The following is a 22,593-nucleotide window of genomic DNA, read 5'->3' as shown; positions in this document are numbered from 1 at the left end:
TCCTGCCTCAGCCTCCCGTGTAGCTGGGATCACAGGCGTGCACCACCATGCCCGGCTAATTTTTGTATTTTTAGTAGAGATGGGGTTTCTCCATGTTGGCCAGGCTGGTCTCAAACTACTGACCTCAGGTGATCCACCCACCTCGGCCTCCCAAAGTGCTGGATAACAGGCATAAGCCACTGCACCCGGCCTTACAGCCTGGTTCTTAATAGCTCTGCTGGAACACATGGCACAGTGAAGTCCCTCAACCAATATTTGTTAAATTTGTATAAGGAATAAAAGCTTTTGGCTTCTTGAACCAAGGATCATAAGCTCCAAGCCAACTCCAGTCAGGCAGATGACTGAGGGTCAAAGGCGAAGCCAAGGAAACAATCTCCTCCCTCCTTAATGTAAATTGGTCAAGTAAGTGTGATGATAAATGGCAGGTGACCTTCACCTCAGTGTCAAGAAGGATAAAGGACAGATGGAGACCTTGCGAGTTGGAGAGCACATGGCCCATCTGAAGGGGCAGAGGTCTCAAACTCCAGCCAGGATACACGGACTTGTCCACCCTGGTGGTTCCTGCCTGACATCTGTTCTGATTGGACAATGCCAGGCCATACGCAGTGTTAAAGATTTGGAGTCAGACCCCTGGGAAGGTTGAACCAGTGTTATCAGATCTGATTTTTCTAATAAAACCAGAGATCTAGACTTTTATGTGAAACCCTTGATTTTTAAACACTGGCAAATAATTTATATATTTTTAAAAGAGATACGAGCCAGGCATGGAGGTGGGGAGGAGGCAGTAACTAGATTATAACTGCTGTCCTAAACTGTGGAAGGAAATCTTGACTGTTTTTTGCTTTTTGCTTGTTTGCTAAGTGAATACAGAAACAAAGAGGAAGAAAAAAGGAAGAAGGAAAGGAAGGAAGGAAAGAATGAAGGGAGGAAGGGAGGGAGGAAGGAAGGAGGCTACTGACCATTTGAGTCTTAAGTAGTAGCTAAGGTGGCAGACAGATAGCTTTCAGCTGGGGAGGGAAGAGAAGAGAGAGGAGAGGCCCTTGGTGACTAACTGTCCCAAGGACCAGGGCCTCCAATGGGAAGTCCCTTTAACCTCCCAATTCCTCCAAGGGCCAACCCAGCTAATCAACTTTTTATGATACTTTATTTTTTTAAATCACCTTGGAGGCCCTTTCTGTCTTTGTTCAGCTGTAATCTTTCTTAATTAGATAATTGAAATAATCATCCAATTAAGTTGGTTCCCATTGCCCCCCTCACTTGAGTACTTGCAGAATCCAGCTGGCTTCTCATTTCCGCTGACTTCGTTCTGTGCCTCATGCAGGGTCTGAAACAGGTTTCAAGCTGTTTTCTTTCCTCTTTTTCAGTTTGCCGTTGCAGTTCATAGGAGCTACAACTAAATTTCAGTTCTGGCTAATGTCAAAATAGACTCCATAGGCAACTAAAAGCCAAAAGTTGTAACTGGCACTAACACAGTGGTAGTTGAGAGTTTCAGATCCACAGGATTTCAATCCCAGTTCTGTTGCTTACTAACTGGGGTGATCTTGAATGCACCACACTGACTTGGAGCTGCAGTTTCCTCATCTGTGAAATGGGGATTAAAAAGAAGACCTACCCTAGGTGTGTTGGGAGATAAATATGTTAACAGAGATAAAATATGTGAGGCCATCAGCCCTAGGCCTGGCATATAGAGAGCACTCACTCTCTGAGCTTTGTAAATGTGGAAAGGATGTATTTCTAAGAGCTCAAATAGTTGATATCATTTATTTGTTATACACATGGGGAAAGAGAGGTAAATTATACAGATATCTAAGATGTAAGCGGTTCTAGACCTTTTGGCCATTTGTTGCATTTATTTGGTGTTTATCTCTTTATCTAGTATCTCTATCCAGTCTTCCTTCTAGTTAGTTCATTCTAGTGCCACCTGAAAGTCTTAGAGATAGCGGGCTCACCTTGGGGTGGATTCTCTGTAGATGAAATTTCAGTATTCCTTTCTTTGCCCACCAGAATGGAAGGTCCCTGTGGGCAGGGCTGTATCTGCCATGTGTCTCACAGTATCCGTTGGAATTTAACAAGGAATAATTGTTAAATAAAATGTCATACATGGAGGAACTGCTCTCTAAAAGGACATCCGAGGCAGTTTTAAGTGATAACACTACAATACTTAAGACAAGGATACAACACATTGTTAACACATTAGCTAAGGGTGGAGAAAAATCCAGAAAAGGGCTACTATTCCCAGGATCACAGAGTAAAACAAAGATCAGTTGTGACTCCAAAACCCAAGTGTCCCAGATCTTACCTGAACCTGCTTAAAATGCTGATCTCACCAGGAGCCAGGCAGCCAGGAACCGCAGTGGATGCTGTCGGCCCAACCTTAGCTGCATTTCATTCCTCAGCAGGACCACAGACTCCCAGAAACTCAGCCTCATCTTCATTTGTTTCAGAAGAGTCAGGTATTAGAGGAGAATGACAGCAACTCGGTGCAGGGTGTATTTTTCCTTAATGCTTTTTCATCCTGTAAAACTTACATAAGCCATACATCATTTTTTAAAATGAGAAAAATGCCTTCAAGTCGAAAGTGAAAATGAATTTAAAATGATTGTTTTTTAATGGTATTTTTTTTCTGGAGTAGACTTTTTCAAAGTGGTAATCTTAATCTGCCAGATAAGGCAACAATGTGCTTCCTATACAGTCCATTTCTCATGCTGGCAGAAACAAAATGTTTCCTCACACTTTGCTCTAGAGTTCAGCAATGGAAAGAACTTGTAAATGCTCATTTTGCCAAATGTGCCAGTGGGTCACTGTTCTCCAAGACTGGATGACTGGACTTAGGCTAGAGAGGACTGGCTGGGGCTGAGGATGGAGGGAAGTCACTAAACATTCCAGACGAACTGCTCAATCACTTGTTCTCTGAGCACATGCTCCCTATATCTGCCTCTGTGCCTTAGCGACACCCAGTGTGGGAGCCAGCCTCCGTGATGGTCCCCAACAAGCCCCACCTCTTTCTATTCACAGTTTGTATAGGGCTGACTTATGTAATAAATGGAATGTTATAGAAACAATGGAGTGTGCCTTCCAAAGCTAAGTCATGAAAGTCATTGCAGCTTCCACCCTGCTATCCCTTGAATCCCTTGCTCTGGGGGAGGCCAGCTGCCATGTTGTGAGGAAGCTCAAGCAGCCTGCAGAGAGGTCCATGTGGTGAGAGGCTCTGCCACCAGCCACCCCAGTGAGCCAGCATGAAAGCAGATCTAGCCCCAGACAAGCCTTAGCTCAGCACAGCTCCGGCCAACAGCATGACCACAATCTCGTGAGCAACCCTGAGCCAGAGCCATCCAGCCAAGCCACTTTCAAATTCGCTATCCGTAGAAACTGTGGGGGGTCATATTTATTTTTGTTTTAAGCTCCTAAGTTTTGCAGTAATTTGTTATGCAGCAATTGGAAATTAATACATACACTCTCCTGTCTACAAAAGCTTACTCTTTTCTTCTCCAAATCATTCTCCCTCAAAATTCACATCAAATTCCTCCTTCGGCTTGGATTCTCCAGCCCAGAGGGATCACTCTTCTTTCTAAGCTTCATCACCACGCTTATACTTTTTTTTTTTTTTTTTTTGAGATGGAGTATCTCTGTCACCCAGGTTGGAGTGCAGTGGTGCGATCTTGGCTCACTGCAACCTCAGCCTCCCTGGTTCAAACAATTCTCCCACCTTAGCCTCCCAAGTAGCTGAGATTACAGGTGCCTGGCTAATTTGTGTATTTTTAGTAGAGATAGGGTTTGACCAGGTTGGCCAGGCTGATCTCGAACTCCTGACCTCAAATGATCTGCCCACCTTGGCCTCCCAAAGTGCTGGGATTAGAGGTGTGTGCCACCACGCCCAGCCATTGCCCTTCTTCCTTGGTGTTAACCTGAGCTAGAAGGAAGGGCTGTGCAGGCAGACCTAACATCTGATGTATCATTATTAATAGGTGACCATATTATCCATACTGAGGCATTTCTGAAAGCTGGTGGGGGGGGGGTTGCTATTAATAATAATCCTGAAAATCAGCAAAATCTAGGACAGTTCCAGGACAAACAACAGCATTCAGCCACCCATTCTATCTGTAAGAGGTACCTACACCTCCCAAAAAATGTAAGAAGAGGGAGAAAATTGTTTAGCAGGGATGTGGCTTTATTTGCCCAGTGCTTATATATGCAAAGAAAATGTAGCTTCTGGCTGGGCACAGTGGCTCATGCCTGTAATCCCAGCACTTTGGGAGGCCGAGGCGGGTGGATCATTTGAGGTCAGGAGTTCAAGACCAGGCTGGCCAACATGGTGAGAGCCTGTCTCTACTAAAAATACAAAAATTAGCCAGACATGGTGGCGCACACCTGTAATTCCAGCTACTTGGGAGGCTGAGGTAGAGAATCACTTGAACCTGGGAGATGCAGCTTGCAGTGAGCTGAGATCTTGCCACTGCACTCCAGCCTGGGCAGCAGAATGAGACTCCATCTCGAAAAAAAAAAGAAAAAACGAAAGAAAATGTAGCTTATTTTCTAATTATTTTTATTATTATTTTTAGACAGGGCCTCACTCTGTCACCCAGGCTGAAGTGCAGTGGCCCAACTACAGCTCACTGCAGCCTCGACCTCCTGGACTCAAGCGATCCTCCTGCCTCAGCCTCCCAAGTAGTCAGTGCACACCACCACACCTGGCTAATCTTATCCAATCTCTGAGATCACTCAGTCATTAGGTGACTGAGGAGGGGGAGAAGTGCAGTCAGAGCTCTGAATCCCACCTCCCAATTCTCATCTCCTCCCAACCACCCCCCCCCCATCCTTTTATGATGGTACTTAGGAATGTGCGAATTTGGGGTAAAACTGGCAAGTGGAAGGGGAAACAGAATCCGCCCAGGCTGTGAGGAATGGCTGTTCTGAGAGACTCCCTGGACTGGCTGGGGACTATCAATCCACCCAGATTTTTGTAGTGATGTCCTGGAATGAGTGTCATGTCTAAGTGCTGTGGGAGTTATGCCCTCCATGAGGGTGTCCACAGAAGAGCTGAAATCTAGCCAGTGCTTTGCTAGCCAAGCCACAAGCCCATGGGGCTGTGTGAGTCAGAAGAGCAAGCCTTTTTCTAATTTGCACAAAGGCATCCCATGGGCTGGGGCAGGCCCTGGCCAGCAACCAGATTCCAGGTCATTTGCTTCTGGCCTTGCATTCCCTGCCTGTGTCAGCCTGTTCATCCTGATCACAGGCCAGCGTTCTTTTGGCATCTCCCTGGACCCAGCCCAGGCCCCTGGGAAATTTGGTGTCCCCCACAGTCCATGGACAGGCCATGGAGGGCCAAGCCATCTTTCTCAGATTCCTCTATCCACATTCTTGCCACCACCTGTGTGCCATTGCTCTGGGCCCGGGGATACATGGTGCTTAGCCAGAGGTGAGGTCCCCCACGGCTGGCAGACTTCCTCACGCAGTGCCCTGCGATGTGATGTTCTCAAAATTTCCCCGTCACTTCTTGGATGATTCTAAATCTCCCCACTCCCTAAAGACATCTGACCTTATGAGTGGCCCTTGAGATTTTCCTTCTTTCCACCATCCTCCCAGGGCAGCACGAGCATGTTTGGGGCATTTCTGCAAATGGCAAAACTCAAGGATCTAGGTCAGTTCTTTGACACCTTTTTCTTTTTTTCTTTTTTTGAGATAGAGTCTCGCTCTGTTGCCCAAGCTGGAGTGCAGTGACGGGATCTCGGCTCACTGCAACCTCCACCTCCTGAGTTCAAGCAATTCTCCTGCCTCAGCCTCCCGAGTAGCCAGGATTACAGGCATGTGCCACCATGCTCAGATAATTTTTGCATGTTTAGTAGAGATAGGGTTTTGCCATGTTTGCCAGACCGGCCTCAAACTCCTGACCTCAAGTGATCCACTCGCCTCGGCCTCCCAAAGTGCTGGGATTACAGGCATGAGCCACTGTGCCTGGCCAACACCTTTTTCATGGAGTGGCACACATATAAAATAATAAGGGCATGATGTGCTGCATGGCCAAGAGGGGATCTGGAACCTCAGTGGAGGCTATACCAGAAGACTAATGAGATCCCCACCTGCCCAGATCGTGCCAGGCTGCTCCAAGGGCAGAGGGTATCAAATCTCTCAGGGGGTGGTGAGTCACTCTGATTGGGAAGATCTCCTTAGAGCTTTCAGCTTGACTTTGCTAGAAGGGATCTGAGGAGTTGAGAAATACCTTTTCTCCTCCATAAAGCCTTGCTTTCAAGGCCCTTGTCCCTCCGCAGAGGTCAAGAATGTCAGCCTGGAGATGCTAATGCTGATCAATGGCCTCTTTATTCTCTGCTTGTTCTCCTTCCCTTAGGCAATAAGCCTGCTGGCTCAGCCCTAGAGCTGGGACATGGCAAAGAGGTACAGTTTAAAGTGGGAAGCAAAATTACTGTAGGCATAAGGTTGGTGAAATGGGATCCCCATACAATTGTAATGATGAGAACTCCTCTGGAAGTGGAGGTAAGTATGGTTTTGGGGTTGGGGGGTGAGACCCCAAGGGAGCAGCACACTTGAGTGCCAATAAATTGTGGCTTAACTGCCTTCTAGAAACACAGGTTCCTGTCACTTCCAAGGGCATTTGTTTTGCTGAGTAGTTTATGCAAATGTGGAGCCCTCTGGGTGGCGTGCTGGGTGATGAAGTCAAGAGGGAACTGGCAGTCCTTCTCAAGCCACCCCAGAGGGCTCCCTGGTGCCTCTTCCCAGTCAGTCCTGGTCACCAGATTAATTTTGCCTGTTTTTTCTTTTTTTTTTTTTTTTGAGACAGAGTCTCACTTTGTTGTCCAGCTTGGAGTGCAGTGGTGCCATCTCAGCTCACTGCAACCTCCGCCTCCCAGTTCAAGCGATTCTCCTGCCTCAGCCTCCTGAGTCGCTGGGACTACAGGCACATGCCACCGTGCCCGGCCAAGTTTTGTATTTTTTAGTAGAGACAGGGTTTCGCCATGTTGAGCAGGCTGGTCTCGAACTCCTGACCTCAAATAATCTGCCCACCTTGGCCTCCCAAAGTGCTGGGATTACAGGCGTGAGCCACCGTGCCTGGCTGTTGTGTGTTTTTTGTTTGTTTGTTTTTAGAAAACATTATTGCTAAAATAAGTATTGTTTATTTCCGATAAAAGTAATACATGTTCATTTAGTAAAAGGAACATCCAAAAGTGCAAAGCTTTTAACAAGTCATCATCAATACATTCAGTTTTGTACTTGGCTTTTTTACTGAAAATATCGTGAGCATTTTTTCATCCTAGTCCATATGGAAGGAGGCTTATCCTCTTTTTAATTCCTTTTGGCCCCATTCCTTGTATAGGCTGTCAGCTAATATTTGCAATGATTCTGAGGTTTTACCCAGGAGAGACCTGGAGACAGCTGGTCACCTACCCCATCCGCCACAACCTCCCAGACAGATGCGGGCTGTCTAATATGAGAAAGCGCTGGGTCGAGAGGGCAGGGGCCTCCCTCCTTCACACACTGAACTATCACAAATGGACCTAACAGAGTGGAAGGACAGGTTGCAAATTGAGAAGAGAATGAGGAGTGCGGCAGTGAAATTGGAAAACAGAGTGGTAGTCAAGAGGAGGCAAGCAATGAGTTTAGAAAGCAGTGTCGCTACAGCCACTGCAAGCGTCTAGGACAGCTCCCCACTGCGCATGAGCTGTTGCAATGTGTCAGTTCAGTAGGATCCACAGATTAATGTTATACAAAAACAGAAAATTACAGAACAGAGATAGAACGAATGGCTTCTCTTTTCCTCCTACTCTTAGTTCATTCCAAATATTGGCAAACTTGGCCAGGTGTGGTGGTTCATGCCTGTAATCCCAGCACTTTGGGAAGCCAAGGTGGGTGGATCACTTGTGGTCAGGAGTTTGAGACCAGCCTGGCCAATATAGTGAAACCCTGTCTCTACTAAAAATACAAAAATTAGTTGGGTGTGGGTGGTGCACGCCTGTAATCCCAGCTACTTGGGAGGCAGAGGCAGAGAATCAACCCAGGAGGTGGAGGATGCGGTGAGCTGAGATCGGGCCACTGCACTCCAGCCTGGGTGACAGGGAGACTCTGTCTCAAAAAAATAAAAAATTAAAAGTATATATATTGGCAAACTTTTCTCAGTCTTTTGCCAACACTCATTTTTGCTGATTATATTTGCTTATAAACCTAAGTATCTTGAAGTACCTCTCTGTACTTCTGTTTCTTCATCTGGAAAATGGGGTGAATAATAATCCCTATCTCTGAGAGCAGGACTTCTCAACCTGGACACTATTGCAGTAGGGCCTGGATAATTCTTTGCTGTGGGGCCGTCCCAAGAACCATAGGTTGTTTAGCAGCATCCCTGGCCTCTACGCACTTAATGCCAATAGCATCCCCCCTAGTTGTAACGCACAAAATTGTCTCCAGACATTACCAAATGTCCCCTGGGTAAGGGGCAAAATAACCCCTAATTGAAAATCTCTGGTCTAGCACAGTGGCTCATGCCTATAATCCCAATGACTTGGGAGGCCGAGGTGGGAGGATCACTTGAGGCCAGACTGGGCAACATAGGGAGATCTTGTCTCTACATGAAAATTAAAAATTAGCCAGGCACGGGGGCTCACATCTGTAGTCCTAGCTACTTGGGAGGCTGAGGCAAGAGAATCACTTGAGTCCAAGAATTTGAGGTTACAGTGAGTCACGACCACGCCACTGGACTCCAGCCTGGGTGACAGAGCGAGCAACCCTGTCTCTTAAAAAAAAAAGAAAGGAAAATCATTGGTCTAGAGTTCTAGAGTTCCTGTAAGTATCACATGAGATGATTCAGGTAAGGTGCTTAGAAGAGTACCTGACACCAAATAAATGCTCAGTAAACTTAAGCCATCAGCATAGATGAAGAGGCCCTAGAATAGTAGGGACCATGGCCTGGGCTACTTCACAAACCGATTTGTTTGTTTATCATTATGGTTTTGTGCCTCTTAGGTTCTACCTTCCTAAAGTGCCATGGTTTAAAAAGCTCTTTTATGAGAGGTGCCTTTCTTTGTAGGTACAGAAATAAAGCTTCGAAGTACTGGCATTTGCAAGTGGCTTTTGAAACTGGAGAATGTCAAAGAAATGTAAATCATACTCTTTCAAGAGAACAAGAATGTATCTTTCTCTAAAAGCTTTCACAACTGTTAACTCAGTGGCTACTGAGACAAAGTGTTCTAGCAGGGGTGGTGGGAAGGCACCTAAACTGAACTCTGAGTTTTGCTGTTTGTGGAAGGACCAAACTGGTGAAACCACAGCATCGGTTCGCACAGGCATTTTGTTTGTTTCTGGCTGATGAAGAGAGGAGACTATTCTGTGAACAGCAAGGACTGAGAAAGATGGAAAATGAGGAAGAGGGTGAGATGGTGTTGTCCCTTCAAGCACGGATTTGAATGATGCGGGTGGGGTTGGTTAGGGCCACCTTGCAGGAAAATGTTGGGTAGGACCAGAGGAGTTGGGGACAGCATCCTCATGTCAAGCCCCTCTGCCACAGACGCTGTCAGCTCCAGGAACCTAGGAGCTGGGTGCGTGTGGTTTCAGGTCACCCTCATGCCAGACCCCACTGCCACCAGCAGCCACAAAACACCAAAGTGTGTGATAGGGACCTCTTCCCTCATCTTTTTCAGGCTCCTCAGGGTCCATGGCCCAAGTAGGTACAACCTGTCACTGCCTTTAGCTCAGTTTCCCCCGACTCTGCCAAAAGTTCTACCTGTGTTGAGGGACCAGGAGCACGAATCTTTGAATGATGCCATGTGGTCACTGAGATGAGGCCAGTCAGCAGCTCCTCCTTTTGTTATGGCTACTGCTGTGAGGCTGGCGGCCACAGCCATGGCCACAGCCCCACCCCCAGCTACAGACACAGCCACAGCTTCATAGCCCAGCAGTCCCAGCTACAGTCACGCCCACACAACCACTCCCGTGACTGTGGCCACCACCGCCCCCCACCCCCCTCCATGGACATTCCTCCTCACAGCTGCCTTCAGCCAAGTGTCTGCCACCAAGTTCCTGAGAAATGACTCACAGGAGCTTGCTAACTTTGGGGGAAATCTCGTGCTTGCTTTGTTTGTATGTTGCAAAGACCAGTATGATGACGGACCAACAGATTAATACCTGGATTCCAGACTGTTCAGAACTCTACATTCAACGTTTTTCATTTTACTGGCTCCCAAGCCCCCTCTGTGTGAGTCCCTGGGCCTGGTTCCTTCTTTGCTCTCTTGGAGGAGGAGACAGACCAACCCTGAGTACCCTGGCACTGTTGTCTAGCATTGCATTTCAGAGACGACTCAAAGGACCACAGGACTTCCAAACTGATCTATGCAGCCCAATAAAACTTAATTTCCCATTCCGTCCCTCTGTCCCCAGGATCCTTCCCTAGAGCAAGCTGTTCTAGAGCCAGTTTAGCCCTGAGAACCATGCCATGCTGCCTTGGAAGACCTCAATATCCATTTGGACCGGCTGACCAGCTTTTCCCTCCAGAACCTGAGCTCGCTGAGGTCACAGACTGTGTCTGCTTTACCCTTGTTTACAAGACAATTATGAGCCTGCAAATGTTCACATTTCTTCTATCACCCCACCAGAGGCAACCTTGTCATTGACAGCCCATCTCTTTCCTCTTGCTACAGAGGAAGGATTTGTTTAGGCTGGTGAGAGACTAGATTGATCTGTATAATAAAGGAATGGAAGACCGGCACGGTGGCTCTACACTTGTAGTCCCAGCACTTTGGGAGGACTAAGCAGGCAAATCACTTGAGCCCAGGAGTTTGAGACCAGCCTGGGCAACGTGGTGAAACCCTATCTCTACAAGAAAGATAAAAATTAGCTAGGTATGGTGGCGCGTGCCTGTGGTCCCAGCTGTTCAGGAGGCTGAGGTGGGAGGATCACCGGAGCCCAGGGAGGTCAAGGCTGCAGTGAGCCATGATTGCACCACTGCACTACAGCCGGGGCAAAGGAGTGAGACCCTGTCTCAAAGAAAAAAAAAAAAAAAGAAATGGAGAGAGGAGGAGAGTGTATCCATGAGTGATTCTTAAACTTCACGTGCATCAGAGCCACCTGGGATATTGTTAAAACGCAGATTCTGATTTGGTAGGTCTAGGGTAAGGTTTGAGATTCTACATTTCTAGCAAGCTCCCAACTTGCTAGATTAAGTCAGTTAAACCTCTTTCCTCTATAAATTACCCAGTCTCAGGTATGTCTTTATTAGCAGTGTAAGGAGTGGACTAATACATTATGATACTACTTCACCATGTTGAAGCTGAACCCATGGGCACGCTGGCTTTATACAGATTACATTTGGAGATTATAAATGCTGCTGGTTCTCTGAATACATTTTGCACAGCCGGGGTATAAAAGAGTGGATGTTGGGTGAGGTTTGCCTGTAACTGTAGGGAGAAATCCTGTGGAGCAGCTTCAGCGTGTGAGAGAAATGGATAGAAGAGAAAGGGGGATTTTTTTTATAAGTGTTGTCACAGCCTCAGTGGTTGGCTGTCATCATTCTCAAGAAATGCAAAGACCTTTGTTGTTTGTCATCTGCCCAGCTGCTGGTCCATCTTCCAAATTGTCTAGTGGAATGGTTAGCCAGGCCAGCCCTTCCTCCCCAGTGCATGACTGCCAGCAAGGCCAATGGGGGCTCCCTCCCTGAAATCTCAATCATGGATTCAGGCCCAAAGCAGAGAACACTTGGAGTGTTCTCATTCCAGCCACAGCAGCTCAGTGAGATTGTTGAGCATTTTCTGCTGCCAAGAACCTCCTGGAGATGCTGGGTGCCTAATGGCTCCAAGCCTGACTTTTTAGCCATTCCTTTGCTCTAGTGTGCTCTCTAATATCCTTCCAAGAAATTCCTGTTCTGCCTAGATCAGTAGAGGCAGTTTCTGTTGCTTACAATCAAAGCATCCTGACAGATAGAGCCAGTATAATATTTTGAGCTATTTTGAAATAATGTTTCATTTCCAGATACACGGTGTGTGTGGTATGTATGTGTGTGTGAATTATGTGATATAGTTTGGCTGTATCTCTGTATCCCCGTGTATCAAGGATGGGGCCAGGCAGTGATAATTGAATCATGGGGGTGGTTCCCCTGTACTGTTCTTGAGGTAGTTAATAAGTCTCACGAGATCTGATGGTTTTTTTTTTTTTTTTTTTTTTTTGAGACAGGGTTTCACTCTGTTACCCAGGTTGGAGTGCAGTGACGTGATCTTGGCTCACTGTAACCTCCTGGGTTCAAGCGATTTTCATGCCTCAGCCTCCTGAGTAGCTAGGATTATAGGCATGTGCCACCACATCTGGCTTATTTTTTGTATCTTTGGTAGAGATGGGGTTTCACCATGTTGGCCAGGCCAGTCTTGAACTCCTGACCTCAAATGATCCACCCGTTTCAGCCTCCCAAAGTGCTGGGATTACAGACGTGAGCCACTGCACCCAGCCTGATCTGATGGTTTTATAAAGGGAAGTTTCCCTACACAAGCCTTCTTGCCTGCCACCATGTAAGGCGTGACTTTGCTGCTCATCCACCTTCCGCCATGACTGTGAGGCCTCCCCAGCCATGTGGAACTGTGAGTCAATTAAACCTCTTTCCTTTATAAATTACCCAGTCTCAGGTATGTCTTTATGAGCATACTTTATGAGAATGACTAATACATTACGATATCACTTCACCACTTTGAAGCCGACCCCATGGGCATGCTGGTTTTATACAGATTACATTTGGAGTACATGCTGAGCACTGTGCCTGAGAGACATACAGTAGGTAGTCAATGAATGGCCACAGAAAGAATGAGCAGTCACTTTACAGCATCTGTGCTGAGCCCCAGCACCTCTCAGCTCCCCCCGTGCCCAGGGACACTTTAGATGTCCATCAAGCACTAAAATAGCAACACTTATAGGAAGGCATGGGCAAACTTGTAGTAGCACTGGCAAGTACACTTATGACCTTTTCCTCCAGTTTCCTTTCTCCCTATATATTCTTTAAAGCAAAGGGTTGCAGAAGGTCAGAATGGAGCATGATCTTTGTTCCACGAGTATGTTGTGCTTTGATTAAAATATTCCCAGTTACAGGCTCGGTGAGGTGGCTCATGCCTGTAATCCCAGCACTTTGGGAGGCCGAGGTGGGTGAATCACTTGAGGTCAGGAGTTCGAAACCAGCCTGGCCAACATGGTGCAACCCTGTTTCTACCAAAAAACACAAAACTTAGCCAGATGTGGTGGTGTGAGCCTGTAGTCCCAGCTACTCAGGAGGCTGAGGCATGAGAATCGCTTGAACTTGGGAAGTGGAGATTACAGTGAGCCGAGATTGTACCGCTGCACTCCAGCCTGGGCGACAGAGTGAAACCCTGTCTCAAAAAAAAAAAAAAAAAAAAAAAAATTCTTAGTTACATGAGAAGCAGGCCAGTGTTGCCTTCATGGCATTCCCAATTGAAGCACTTATCCCTATGGAGTGACAAACTCTATACATACTATAAAGGTTAATAGCTGGCCAGGTGTGGTGGCTCACACTTGTAGTCTCAGCACTTTCGGAGGCCGAGTTGGGGGGATTGCTTGAGCCCAGGAGTTCAAGACCAGCCTGGGCAACACAGTGAGACCCTGTCTCTATGAAAAGTAAATAAATAAATAAATAAAAAGTTTAAGAGCCCAGCCTGTGGAAGCAAGATGACTTTAATTAAAATTCATCCCAGCTGCTTTATGAACCAGCTGTTCTTGGGACTTCTCAGAGCCTCAGCTTCCTCACCTGTAAAATGGGCATGATAGTAATATCTTCCTCAGGGGCTGTTGTGAGGATTTTGAAAAGCAATGAACATAAATGGCTGACATTCCACCAATACACATTGAGTAAAGTGCCTAGAACATTTTCAGCCCTCAATAAATATAGCCTATTAAAACACATGTTCTACTGAAGCCAGAATCTATGATTCTTCCCTCTCACTCTTAAATAGATTTTTAAAAAAGCATTTGATCTAATTATGTTAAAGATATATATACAAGGGGAAGACAGAAAGAAAACATACTATGATCTTTCCTGTTTGTCTACGGGTGTGATGTTATATATAATTTTTATTTTCTTCTTTCAGGCCTCTTGTATTCCAGATTCTTTTGCAGTGAGCGTATATATTAGTTTTACGACCAGAAGATAAGCCTTGACAAATGCTATCTTTAAAAGAGAAGAAAATATCGAGGCAAACTGCAGCATGATTTTATAGAAACTGAGTGAAAAAAAAAAATCCCAGCTAGATGGAGAATTAGATGTTTTCTGGTCAAGAGCTTATTGGGAGGGAAATGACATCAATTTGGGTTCGCATCAGCTTGAGTGAAAAATCATAATGCAAAATGAAAGTACACAGCGCGGGTGCGGGGAGGGGCGCTGAACCCACGCTGGGATTTTGCCGTGTGAATCATCAAGCTAGAAATGACCTCAGGAGGGCATGTGGCCCCGCCCCCACCCCTCACCTCGGGAAGGTTGCCCAGCGACTTTTCAGGACAAATGAGCAATGGTCCTATTTATAAGCCCTCTAGGAACTAAATCTACACACATTTCCTTCCTCCTAAGCTTCAGGCAGGCTTGATTTAGCTTTTGCAGGTGCCCTCAACTAGCATTCTCCAACCTACTTCTCCTTCTGCCTGGAAGAGGCCTGGGAGTTGTCCCAGATCTTTCCTACCTACCCCTGAAGGACCCTGGGTCCTTGAGCAAAACCAAATCCCCCGGAAGTCAGTTTTGTCAGCTGTAAAATAGGGATAGGAAGGATTTGAAGAATGCCTAGCTGGGAGTGAAAAGGAGGCCTTCCAGTGCCAGAGGCCGTGTCTTTAACCATGTCTATACCTCCCTGGTGGGAAAAGGCAAGACACAAACAGAGGTAGCTTGTTTACAACAAATTGACAGGAATTTGGAGTTGGGGGTGGCAAGCTTGTTAAGAAGAAGCCAAGGCCACGGAGATGGGAAGCAGGAAGGGATTGAGAGGAGAGGGTCCAGAGAAAAACAGAGGCAGCTCAGGAGAGCAGTGATTAGCAAGGACATCTCTAGAGCAAGAGAAGCCCCCGGTGTAGGGACAGTCCAGAAAACTCAAGAACCAGGATGCTATATTGCTTTTTTAATTTTTATTTATTTTTTACTTTTTAAAATATTTTGAGATAGAGCCTCGCTCTGTCACCCTGGCTGGAGTGCAGCAGCGCCATCCTGGCTCACTGCAACCTCCACCTCCCAGGTTCAAGTGATCCTCCTGCCTTAGCCTCCCAAGTGCCTGGGATTATAGGTGTGCACCACCACACCCGGCTAATTTTTTGTATTTTTAGTAGAGACAGGGTTTCACCATGTTGGCCAGGCTGGTCTCAAACTGGTAATCTAAAGTGATCCATCTGCCTCCCAAAGTGCTGGGATTACAGATGTGAGCCGCTGCACCCAGCCAAGAACCAGGATGCTATGTTCCTGTAATTGACCAGATATGCAGGACTGCAATACCCCTTCGGTTATCCACAAACACTTTTGGGAACCAGCTTTGTGTTCATGATGCTATGAGGCATGGCAGATGTGAGGTGGTCCAGGGGTAACAGAGATGGGGAAAGAGAATGGCAGCTTCAGGAACAGAGGATGATGGCTAAGGACCAGATGACAGTGGTGACCGAGGGCATAACCCCCACTGACCAGGAGAAGGTATGTCTTTCTGGAAATCTGTGGAGTTTTTGAAGATGTGTCAGAGTGCTGCAGTGGGGCTGAAACCATTTTCTTTGTTTGTTAAAGAGTGATTACTGAGTTCTGAAGAACCTGGGGCTCTCCAGGAGGGACGTTTTCTGGGTGACAAGTATTAGCAATGTAAAATGAGTATTAGTGAAGTGCATTGCTAGCAGCATTTTTTTTTTTTTTAAGACAGAATCTTGCTCTATCACCCAGGCTGGAGGGCAGTGGCAGGATCTCGGCTCACTACAACCTCTGCCTCCTGGGTTCAAGCGATTCTTGTGCCTCAGACTCCCAAGATTACTCAGGGTTACAGGCACACACCACCATGCCTGGCTATATTTTCAGTAGAGACAGTGTTTCACCATGTTGGCCAGGCTGGTCTCAAACTTCTGGCCTCAAGAGATCTGCCTGCCTTGACCTCCCAAAGTGCTGGGATTACAGGTGTGAACCCCGTGCCCAGCCTGCTAGCAGTTTTGATGTTGGTATTGTATTAGTATTAGTATCTGTCTTAGTCTGTTTGTGCTGCTATAACAAAATACCACAAATTGGGTAATTTATCAATTTATTTCTCACAGTTCTGGATTCTGAGAAGTCCAACATCAAGGAACTGGCAGGTTTTGTGTCTGGTGAGGGCCCAGTCTCTGCTTCTAAGATGGTGTCTTGAATGCTATGCCCTCCCACTCAGAAGGCAGAAGGAAAGGCAAAAAAAGAACCAAACTGCCTCCATCAGGCCCTTTTGTGATAGCATTGATCCATTCATGAAGGCAGAGCCCTCCTGATCTAAACACCTCCCCAAAGTTTCCACCTCCCAACACTATTGCATTGAGGATCAAGTTTCCAACACATGAATTTTGGGGGACACATTCAGATCACAGAAATATCCATATTCCTTCCCCTCCCTCAAGTCCTGGATGAGCTCCTACATGTATTCTCCTAGGGCCAAATCAATGAACCACTGCTCAGACCCTGCCTCCCTGCATGTTGATGAGAGTGGCATGTGGTATTGAATTAAAAGCCCTCCAGAGGCGAGGAGATACACTTATTGCTCCCTTATCCACATGCCAGGTCACTTCATCATGAGAGGAAATTAAATTGGCTTGGAATGAATTGCTCCTCCCAAAGCCATGCTGGTCCCTAAACCTTCCTAGATGGCTGCAAAGCTGAAGGGTTGATTATCTATTGCAGCATAACAGATTTCTGCTCAGTTAAATAGCCCAAAGTAACAATACACTCACAGTTTATTCTCTCACACAGTTTATGGTAGGCAGGAAAGAGGGAGTGGCTCATTGCATGGTTGTGGCTTGGGGTTGCAGTCAGGAGGTCACCTGGGCCTGTGGTCATCTGAAGAGCTGGGCTGGAGAATCTGCTTCCAAGATGGCTCACACCTGCTGGCAGGTTGACAGGGAGGCCTCTGGTCCTTACTTGTAGGACCCCTCCATAGGGCCACTTGAGTGTCCTCATGACATGGCAGCTGGCTTCCTCTAGAATGAATAACCCAAGAGAGTATAAGGCAGAGTCACAACGTATTTGTATTAGTCAGTTTTCACACTGCTATAAAGAACTGCCTGAGACTGGGTAATTTATAAAGAAAAGAGGTTTAATTGACTCAGTTCCACAGGGCTAGGGAGGCCTCAGGAAACTTACAATCATGGCAGAAGGTAAAGGGGAAGCAAGGCAAGTCTTACATGGCAGCAGGAGAAAGAGAGAGAGGGGGGAATTGCCAAATGCTTTTAAACCATCAGATCTCATGAGAATTCACTCACTATCATGAGAACAGCATGGGGGAAATCACCCCCATGATCCAATCCCTTCCCACCAGATCCCTCCCTCAACAATTACAATTCGAGATGAGATTTAGGTGGTGACACAGAGCCAAACCATATTTCTCAGCCTCAGAAGTCACGTGCTCTAATTTCTGCAACATCCTATTGGTTACATGGGTCAGCCTTCCTCACCATGGGAGGACACTATCAAGGGCATGAATACCAGGAGGTGGGAATCATTTGGGGCCATCTGACAAGGGCCACTTCCTCTATGCTATAATTCTCAGAACCATTGTTTTTTCTTCTTTGTACATGAGTATAACATTGGCCAATTTTCAGTTATGTAAATAATTATACTAATATTCCCACTTGACATTTGTGCACCAATTTCGTCTCCTCAGAGCAATTACTGCCCCACGCTGCAGATGAGAAAATGAAGGCTTGAAGAAGTTAAGTGACGTCTCCGAAGTCCCAAAGTTAAAAAGGTCTGCAGGGCTGGGAACTGTGTTGTGGTTCCTAGTTTAGTGTCCTTTCCTTCATGCCTCACAGCTGCCATGAAGCCACAAAGACACCTTATGCCTGCTTGTCTTCCAGGGCAAATGGGAATTAAAAAGCAGCTGTAGTGTAGCAAGATAAATCTTATTTTTCTTTAAACTTTTGTATTTCACAGGTGACCCATACTCTTTATGGAAAAGCTATAAAATAGAAATAATTGAGAGTTAAGAAAAATTAAGAAAAGCCATTCCCCCATACTTCTCCCACCCAGATCTACCACTGTTAATATCTTAGTATGTTCCCCTAAGAACAAAGGACATGGTTTTAAAATACGTTACATGAACAGCATTTCCAGGGCAAACTCTGAAGGAAACCCCATCCACTCAGCTTCGCCTGTGGGGAGGAAGGATGTGAAATATGACCTTGAGCATGCAGTAGGCTGTGCATCTGTGTGCATGTGCAGGTGTGCACACATGTGTAAACGTCTGGTGCTTCTCTGTCCAGGTGGAGAGAGGCTCTGCATATCAGCAGTTAGCCAAGTTGAAGGGGAATTTATTGCAACCTCAGTAGAGCGTGTTTCTTCAAATGAGAGGCAGGGCAGCTCTGACTCCAGGTGGCAGAAATGGCTTGCCCTCTCGTTTGGTTTAAGTTCCTCTAGGCAGGGAAAGGTTGATTAAGTTTAATTCAATCCATTTGGTCTTCTGAGCTGCCTGCTGAGGTTGGGTCCTTGTGTGCTCCCTTTCATCATATGCCTTACACATGAAATGTCTTGTTTGTGACCAGCTCCCCTGCCCCGCCATGCCCCAACCAGAAGATCAGCCCCAGAGAGGGGGCCTCATCTGCCTTGTTCACCTGTATCTGCCTCCCAGCACCTGCCTCAGGGTCTGGCAGCTTGTATTTCTCAAAACCTGTTTGATTGAATTGAGTGCACGGTTTGGGGGATTGTCCACAAGAAAGTTGCTAGGGGCATCCACAATTTGTATCCAGAAGGAACTAGACCCCACTCAAGGGGCAGAATCAGGGTCCCAGGCACCTTCTCTGTGTCATCTGTTTGTAACTCGGGAACCCCAAGGTCAGGTTGCCACCACCTGGAGACAGAAGAGCTAGGTCCACATTAAAAAAAAAAAAAAATTACAAGAACTGCAAGGACTATTCCAAAGTGTTGGGCATCTGTTTTGTCCTGAACTAGAGAGATGAAATGAAATTCACTCTGTTTCATCAATCTTACTCAATTTCAGCTTCTATGGATTCTTTCCAAGTGCTGGGTCGGGAGGCAGTGAGGTAATATTAAATGTGATGAGCATCAGATTTGGAGTCAAATGCCAGGTCATCTACATTTGAGCTGCATGAGCTGGGGGAGTTTATCTCTCTGAGCCTCAGTTTCCTCATCTATAAAACAGGAATAATAACACTAAATTTGCAGCATTTTGGTGCTTGAATGAGATAAAAGTGAGAGTCGTTAGCATGATGCCTTGACACAGTGTGCCTAAGAATATGTATTTTTTTCTCTGGGAATATCTCCCTTAACCTTGAAAATCTGAAAGCAGTGCCAGCCACGTGACTCTCAAGGTTTCTGCCCATGAACGGCCTCCCGTGAGATTAGGAGATGGTGGAGCATGACTCCAGGCAGTGGGGCACAGGAGCCCACTGGGAAGTCCCAGGAGCACAGCCCCAGCATCGGTCAGGCCTGGATAGGATACCTGGGCCCTGAAGGGAGAATGTGGGTAGGAGGCAGCTCCGGGCTCTGCCCATAGCAGGGTCTCCTTTCTTCTCCTGCCTGGGTGGTGGCAGGTGGTCTTTCTCTAGTAGGAATCCAGGTTTTGGGGTCTGAAGCTGACATCACAGGAAAACCAAGGTTTCAGATGATGACCCAAGGACTCGTACATTATCAAATGGGTTAAGTCTGTCCCCTGTGGGTCCCCTGCCAATCTCCTGCTAGACTCCTTCCTTCCCTTTTGGCATCTTTCTTATCAAAGTGGCTCTTGGTGCTTCAGGCTCTCTTATTGTGGCAACTTCTTTCCCCATCAAAATGCATCCACTAGCACTTTGAGAATGTCCAACTCTCTTGAAACCTAATTGCTTTGACAATCAGATCCAGGGTCACAGTTTGCAGTATGTGACAATTTACAATTAACTGGGATGCTTTCTGAAGATACAGCCTGCATTTTTTGGGCTGGAGGACCAGAAATTACTACAATCCTGCCTCCAGGATCTTCTGTCTTTCCACAGCATCTGAGAGAGCAGTGACAAGGATTAGGTATTTGTCATCTCTGATCTAGACCAATCCCACGGCCCTATTTTTGGATGAGAAATCTAGGGTTCTGAGGGGTGAAGTAACTTATCCAAAGTCTCTTGCTGACTTTGAGGCAGAACCTGTGGAAAAGAAAACCACAGATCTCCTGACTTCTTTCCTACTGCCTGTCCCTCATTCCAGAACTTTCCATCTCAAAATGTGATCTCTAGACCAGCAGCATTGATGTCACCTGGGAGCTTATTAAAAATGCTGATGCTAAAATCCAACCCCAGCCTGACTGAAACAAAATCTGCATTTTAATACAAGATCCCCAGTTGATTCACATGCACTTCAGAATTTGAAAACCACTGGGCTAGAACTTAAATTTTTCCCTCTTGTTTCATTTCTTATCATTACTTCAACCCCAAGGGTCTATGAATCTCCCAGGCTGAAATTAACCCAATCTCAACATATAATGTTCAGGAGTCCTGGTATTATTAAATATAGTACAGTTTCCATGAGAAAACATTTCTGCCCTGTTTTCTGACATTTTTTTCATTTTCCTTAATTTAAAATTCTAAAAAGAAAAGCCTCATTAATGGAGTCATTTTTAGAATGGGCAGGAGAATCCAGCACTTTGAACTTAAGCAGAAAAGGTTTCATAGAAACTTAATAAACAATCAGACCTGGGTGGTGAAATGTACATGAAAGTGTGTGGTAAATTACAAAGTGGTGCATGAATGTTACTTCTAATTTCCAGGCTGTATGATCACAGAATGATATCCTTCATAAGCCCATTCTGGGTTAAAATGTTTCTCAGGAATATGATGTGAAATTTAAAGTTTTCTAATTATTCTCATTTTATTAGATATCTAAGGAGCTACAGTAGTGGTTATCAACTCTGGTTATGCATGAGAATAACTTGGGGGAGCTTGGTTTAAAAACACATGAGCCTGGGCCCTGGCCCTAGATTTTATTTCTTGAGGTCCTGCAGGTCAGAATTGGTCAAGGGTATGGTTTTAAACACTCCCAGGTGATTCTAATACAGAGTGAGATTGGAGAGCCACTGAGCTGGAAAGTCATTATTTTCCAGGTTTACAGTAAATACATGTGGGTGAGAATTTTATCCATATTTATGATATATCTAATGTCCAAAATTTCTAGTTTCTAAATTTTAACAATAATAAGACCATTGGGAGATATCACCTGAATTGAAATACTAATGGTTGCTGATTCTAAATAGTATTGATATGGCAATGACAATTTTGTTAATCATTCACTCTTTCAAAATTTGACATTGCCCCGCTACTATCCATGGTATCAAAGACTGACCTACATCTAACAGTCCATTTGTGTACAGGCTTACACCCTGGTGTCAACAACTGAATTCTTAGGTTCCATATAGTATTTATTCTAATGATTAGAACTTTTTAACAACACAGGCTTGAAAGAATATTCATGAGAACCTAAAAGCCCTAAGTTCTAGGTAGTGCTCTTTCCCTGAGTTGGCTGATGTTGATTCAATTTCCTGCTCTGAAAAATGACAGTGTTGGCCCAGAGGAGCTCAAATCTGGCTGACCATCACATTCACCTGGAGAGCTTTTCAAAGCCGCAGATTTCAAGGTCCCAGACTTTGAAGGGGAAGGGAGAATGTTGGAAATCCGGGTTTTCAAAAGAATCTTTGGAAGATCAGCTGTGTTTGGGAGCCACTGGACAAGATAAGCTTCCAAGTCCTTTTCTGCTCTAAGAGTCTACGGCATTAGATCCACTTAGTTAAATTCTTATATAAGAAAAAGCTGATCTGGGAGCAGGCCTGCCCAGCGGGCAGGGCCTACAGAGAGAGAGAACAGAAAACCGAAAAAACAGTAAAAGGCCTCATCTTTGACTCCCTCCTCTGTATGTCTCAAGGTTTTGTGTTCATGTGGTTTCTGTTCATATCTTTTCATCATAGTCATATTGCTAAATGTTGAACTGTCATTTCATCACATTACCTTTAAAAACTGTTGGAAATAATGTTCTCGGAAGGAATAATCACTTTTCCTGCTACCCATTTCACCTCACTTCTGCTCCAAGACTAAGTTTCAGTAGGCAGAAGAATCTCCCTGGGAAGACTGTTCAAAATACAGATTGCTTCCTGGCATGGTGCCTCATGCATGTGATCCCAGCATTTTCAGAGGCCAAGGCAGGCAGATCACTTGAGCTCAGGGGTTCGAGACCAGCATGGGCAATATGGCAAAACCCCATGTCTATTAAAAATACAAAAAATTAGCTGGGCATGGTGGCACGAGCCTGTGGTCTCAGTTACTCAGGAGGCTAAGGTGGGAGGATTGCTTGAGCCTGTGAGGCGGAGATTGCAGTCAGCCTAGATCACACCACTGCATCCAGCCTGTGAGACACAGCCAGACCCTGTCTTTAAAAAAAAAAAAAAA

Source organism: Pan paniscus, chromosome 2 (genome assembly GCF_029289425.2).
Source record: "Pan paniscus chromosome 2, NHGRI_mPanPan1-v2.0_pri, whole genome shotgun sequence".
Lineage (NCBI taxonomy): Eukaryota > Metazoa > Chordata > Mammalia > Primates > Hominidae > Pan > Pan paniscus.
Note: the sequence above shows the minus strand (reverse complement) of the source record.